This window comes from Pipistrellus kuhlii, unplaced genomic scaffold (assembly GCF_014108245.1).
Source record: "Pipistrellus kuhlii isolate mPipKuh1 unplaced genomic scaffold, mPipKuh1.p scaffold_m20_p_2, whole genome shotgun sequence".
NCBI lineage: Eukaryota > Metazoa > Chordata > Mammalia > Chiroptera > Vespertilionidae > Pipistrellus > Pipistrellus kuhlii.
In genome coordinates, this window is record NW_023425515.1 from 70760918 (window position 1) to 70767027 (window position 6110).

The 6110-nt window shown below is 41.1% G+C and overlaps 1 pseudogene; it reads right to left on the reverse strand.

Moving 5' to 3' along the window:
• Nucleotides 1–1007: 1007 nt before the first annotated feature.
• Nucleotides 1008–1979, reverse strand: LOC118722974 (annotated as a pseudogene).
• Between the last annotated feature and the right edge of the window lie 4131 nt (nucleotides 1980–6110).

Consider the following 6110-nt stretch of genomic DNA (forward strand, 5'->3'; position numbering starts at 1 on the left):
GTATTTTCATCAGTGAAATAAATCTTGTTCCAACCACCAAAGTGATTCTATTATTATAGTTCCCTAGGTCGTACACTTAGCATATATAAATGTAAGATCACACTTCTCTGCCCTACTGGAGAGCACTGACTCACACTGCCTAAGAGAATTCTGGCTCAGTTTGGCTTACTTTGAAATCATATGGATTGAACTTTACACCTGCATTCTCATACTAAGGCCTCCATGCAATGTGAGTCATTACCATTCCCTTTAACCACGATTGTGTTGAGGTAGTAGGTATGCTCCCCCATAAACCTTTGTCCAGTCTAGCATATCCTTAGCTGAATCAAATGGTTATATTGACTGTAAAGTATCATCAATACAAGCAGCCAGAAAACTACTTCTACTGCCTCTAAGTCCCCCACCTACCTCTCCTTTGTTAACAATGCTTTGATACTTTGGGATATATGCTTAAAACATGTGGAGTTTATTGCTGCATTCTAAGTGCCTAGTGCAAACATGAATCTGTTTAATAAGTAACAGTGAACTTAAAATTAAAAAGTAAAAAGTTCTTCATAAGAATTTGCATTCCATCTCTCAAGTGTACTCTATTTTACCATTATAACAAGATTAATTAGAAAAAATGTTAGCTAAACTTTCCATACTCCCTTGCTTTGTGATCAACCAATATAATGTGGTTAGGGTAGAATTTTTAAAATTAGATATGAAAAAAAATACCTTTTTTTTTTTTTTTTTTTTTTTTTTTAATTTCCACTAGTAAGGAAAAAAAGGCCCAGAAGAAAGGGAGCATATAGTTTCCTTTTTTTTTTTTTTTTAATTGTTTAAGGTATTACATATGTCTCCTTTTATCCTGACAGAACACCTCCCCTCTGCCCCCCCCTCTACTCCCACCCCTAAGGGCAAGCCCCACTCCCTCAATGTTTGTGTCTATCAGTTATGCTAATATGCATGCATACAAGTCCTTTGTTTGATCTCTAACCCCCTTGTCTCTGGATTTTTCTTTTTTCTTTTAGAAACTGTTTCTTTTCCATCAACCTTATTTCTGTCCAGTTAAGAATTTGTGGAAGAACAGTTTAGGACTACCCAGTGATAGTTCCTGCCCATTCAGTAGCCTGAGCAGTGGGGGCTGCAGACCAGTCTCCAGTGGCACACTGAGCACTTCAGTCTTCAGTAGGAAACTGCTGAATGGGCACAGAGGGTACTTGCAGGCCTTCACACCAGTCTGCAACCTCAGGCTGAACAGCAGTGAACTCAGGAGCAGGAGCAGTCCATTTACTCTTAAATTCCTCCTTTGTCACAGCGTTTTCAGCAGCAGCCTGCTCCTCCTTTTCAGTCTCTTTGGGATCTCTGTAGACGTAAAGATCAGGCATGAGTTCCCACGGGTGTTCACGGGAGATGGTGCCACGCATGCGTAGTACTTAGGGGCCAGCATCCACCACATCAGACCCACTGAGTGAGCTCCCTTGTTGTTGCAAGGGATGGCAATGTCCACATAGCACAGAAGAGAGTCTGTGAGGTCTCTGTGAGAGGCTAGAGGTCAACCCTGAGGTCAGGAACCACCGGAAGTCCCGGCTCCCAGAAGGCTGCCTGGGTCTGCCTTGGTGAAGGTTCCAGGAGTGAAGCAGCAGCAGTAGGAGTGGCTCCAGTGGCAGCAGCAAACCTCAGCACAGCTGGCTGGCCAGGATTCCTGGACCATATGACACTGACGTCAGCTGGGTTTTCTGTGGCAACAATGGCAGGAGCTGTCAGCAGAAGCTTCTCCCAGGTTCTCCTCAGATTAATGATGTGAGTGCCATTGCTTTTCCTTTTGTAGATGCACTGTTCCATTTGGAAGTCAAGGTTGGTGCCACCTAAGTGGGTTCCTGCTGCAAGGAATTTGAAGACACCCTCCTCCTTCATTTCCAGGACATCAAGGGTTCTGGACATTGTGAAAGTTTCCTTTTAAGTTACATCGGAACTGAGAAGAGCGCCATATGGAGCCCTCCCTGGGTAGCGCAGAAAGTTGGATATATTTTTCTTCATGAGGGTATATGGTTCATATATCCCACATTTGAGTGAGATCATGTGTTATTTATCTTCCTCTGACTATCTTATTTTGCTTAACATAATGCTCTCCAGATCTATCCATGCTGTTGCAAATAGTAAAAGTTCCTTCTTTTTTTATATAGCAGCATAGTATTCCATTGTGGAGATGTATCACAGTTCCTTAATCTACTCATCTGCTGATGGTCACTTAAGCTGTTTCCAAATCTTAGCTATTGTAAATTGTGTTGCTATGAACACATAGGTGCATATATCATTTCTGCTAGGTGTTTCTGGTTTCTTGGGATATAGTCCTAGAAGTGGGATCACTGGGTCAAATGGAAGTTCCATTTTAAATTTTTTGAGGGAACTCCATTCGGTCTTCCACAGTGGCTGTGGCTGTACAGTCTGCATTCCCACCAGCAGTGCAGGAGAGTTCCTTTTTCTCCGCATCCTCGCCAACACTTGTTATTTGTTGATGATAACCCTTCTGACAGGTGTGAGATGGTACCTCATTGTTGTTTTGATTTGCATCTCTTGGATGATTAGTGACCTTGAGCATTTTTTCATATGTCCCTTGGCCTTCTTTGGAAAAGTGTCTATATCCTTTGTCCATTTTTTTATTGGGTTGTTTATCTTCCTTTTGTTAAGTCTTATGAGTTCCTTGTAAATATTGGAAATTAAACCCTTATCTGAAATAGCATTGGCAAATATGTTCTCCCATGCTGTGGGCTTTCTTATTGTTTTGTTGATGGTTTCTTTTGCTGTACAGAAATTTTTTATTTTGATGTAATCACATTTATTTATTTTCTCCTTAGATTCCATTGCCCTAGGAGCTGAATCAGTGAAGATATTGCTACAACATATGTCTGATATTTTGCTGGCTATGGAGGCTTCTAAGATTTTTATGGTTTCCCATCTTACATTTAAGTCCTTTAACCATTTTGAGTTTGTTTTTGTGTCTGGTGTAAGTTGGTGGTTTAGTTTTTTTTTTTTTTTTTTTTTTTTTTTTTTTTTTTTTTGCAAGTATCTGACCAAATTTCCAAGTACCATTTATTGAAGAAACAGTCTTGACGCCATTTTATGCTCTTGACTCTGTTGTCAGATATTACTTCAACATAATGGCTTGGGTCTATTTCTGGGTTTTCTATTCTGTTACATTGGTTTATATATCTGTTCTTGTGCCAGTATCAGGCAGTTTTCAGTACTGTGGCTATGTAATACAGCTTGATATCTAGTATTGAGATACCTCCAACTTTGTTATTCTTTCTCAGGATTGCTGTGGCTATTCAGGGTCTTTTTTTTTTTCAGATGAATTTTTGGAGAGTTTGTTCAAAGTCTGAAATATGCCATTGGTATTTTAATGGGGATTGTGTTGAATCTATAAATTGCTTTGGATAGTATGGACATTTTGATGATATTGATTCTACCAATCCATGAGCATGGTATGTTCTTCAATTTGTTTATGTCACCCTCTATCTCTCTTTTCAATATCCTGTAGTTTTCTGAATACAGGTCTTTTACCTCCTTAAATAAGTCTATTCCTAAGGTATCTTAATTTTTTTTTGGTGCAATGGTAAATGGGATGTGTGTGTGTGTGTGTGTGTGTGTGTGTGTGTGTGTGTGTGTGTTTGTGTGTGTGTATCTTTCTGAGAGTTTATTATTGGTGTATAAAAAAGCCATAGATTTCTCAATGTTAATTTTTGTATCCTGATACATAGCTGAATTCATTTATTAGGTCTAGTCATTTTTGATGGAGTGTTTGAGGTTTTCTATGTTGTCTGTGAATAATGACAGTTTTACTTCCTCTTTTCTAATTTGGATGCCTTTTATTTCTTCTTGTTGTCTGACACTTTTCCACAGTCGAGTGTTATGTGTGTCCCCAATGTATGTAGACTTTGTGCAGTGCAGTCTCCCTCTGACACTCTAGTCCCAGCTGTGCACATTTCTTCCTCCAGCCCAGATCCCTAATCCCACCTGACTAACTCTAATCTTTCTGTCCATGGATTGTATCTATAGCTATGTTGAATTTGCCAATTCTGGGTAGATATTATCTGATTCAGCTGTTTCTTCTAACTGCTCAGTGAGAAGGTGCAAGACCCATCAGCTTACTTGGCCACCATTTTTCCTTCCCCTGGACAAACTTTTTAAGAGCCTATGGCTGGAGAGGTTGGAGTCTAGGTGTTCATAGGTTCTCAGCCAAGGCAGCAGGTGCTTGGCCAGTGTGGCTGTAGGGTCCTGGATGGTGTCCAAAGTCTCCCTGAGTGGAGGTGAGGCTGGGCTCCCAGTCACAGCCACTCTCACCTTCAAGTCAAATAAATCTCCCACTGGGGGAACAGCACAGATTGAGCTCACTGGGGAGACAGCAGTGGCCCCCATAATGTAGGACAAAAGCCTTCCCTGAGACATGTTCCAAAAGTCCCAGCTCTGAGAGCACTCCGATCCCTTTGTGGGACTGAACCCAGCAGGGGAGGACCACAGGGAGTGGAAGAGAAGGTCAAGTTATTCAACCAGTTGGGGAGGGGACAAGCTGGCTGTGCACTCAAGGTGAGGAAGAATGACTCCCTTTCCAAAGCTACACAGTGGTCTGAGTCCCTGCCAAGAGCCTCTACAGTAAAAGAGTAGCCCCCAAATCCCTGCTGAGTGCAGCAAGCAGACTCTTCTGCAGGACCCGAGCACAGCAGAATGGTATCACAAATAGTTGGAGGACGGAGCAGTGCCCTCCCCATGCTGGTGCTATAACAATAGGAGTGCTCAACCCTGGGAGGTAGCATCTGGATCTCTAGCAGAATCCCTTCTCTCCTAGGAAGACTGAATCCCCACAAATTTTCACCACCAGATGCTATTTGGGCTCCTCTCTGTTGCTCTGGATCCCTGTATGGGATTGAGACCCCACATTCCTGGGGGGAAGGAGTCTTGCATCCTCCCATTTCTCAGCCAACACACATAGGTGTGGGGGCCAGCCCTTTCCCCGTCTCCACCCTTCTTATCAGTTTCTATGTGGCTTCTTCTGTAAATCCTTGGTTATATCTGAGTTCAGCTAGACTTCAGTTGGTTATTCAGTTTGGCTGCTCTCTACTTTAGCTATAAATCTGGTTTGGCACCAGAAGCAATGAGTGTAGCTTTAACCTAATCTGCAGCCATCTTTAAACCTCCCTTCTCCTTTCTTTATAAAACCCAGGAAGTCAAGAATTTCTCCTAGCTTATAAAGCAGAATACCTTCAGACTTTCCTGTGTTATGTGTTAGTTTATTTTTCTATGCCAGTCCACCTAAATTTGAACATAGACATGGTGTGCCTGGTGTGCCTGGAGGAAAAACATTAGCTTAAGGAGTCATTTTAATGCCAGATTCCATGTGAATTTGTTCTTTTCCTTATTTAGAATTAACATCTGGAGTGGTTAGGCTTCCAAAAACCATGCCAACTGTACTGACTCAGGTAAAGAGAGATCCCATATAACTCAGGCACTAGTCCTGACAACCATCAACAACAGTTTCATGGAGTGTTGTTGGGGGAGGGTATTGGTATTTATCTTTCATCATTTGATCCCTTTATGTACAGTGGAACCTTGGTTCTTGAGCTTAATTTGTTCCAGAAGGCTGTTTGTGAAGCAATTTGTTCTAAAACCTAATCAGTTTTTCCTGTTGTAAATAATGTAAATTGAATTAATCCATTCCAGACCCTAAATGCTACCCTGTTTAACTTTTCTTAAATATAGTACATGCCTAATGTACTGTTTAATTAATAAATAAACACTATTTCCTTAAATTTATCTAGTCACCCTCAAAAAGCCTTAAAGCACTCCAGGTCAGCATTCAGCATCTTTGCTTGTTTACATATCACTATTTTTGCCTCTGAAATGCTCTCATTGGCTAACTGCTTTTCCTTTATCCAAATCAACAACAGTTGATTTTCCTTTATCCAAATCAACAACACCTTTTCACACCTCTAGCAATGTTAGCACTCTTGATGGCCTCTTTATGTTTTAAATTTGTGCTAACCCATAGATTTTTGCCAGGGACAAAAGCATTCTCTCCTTTGTTTGATACCCGAGACACAAGCTTTTTTTTGTCATGCTAAGGGTTGTCA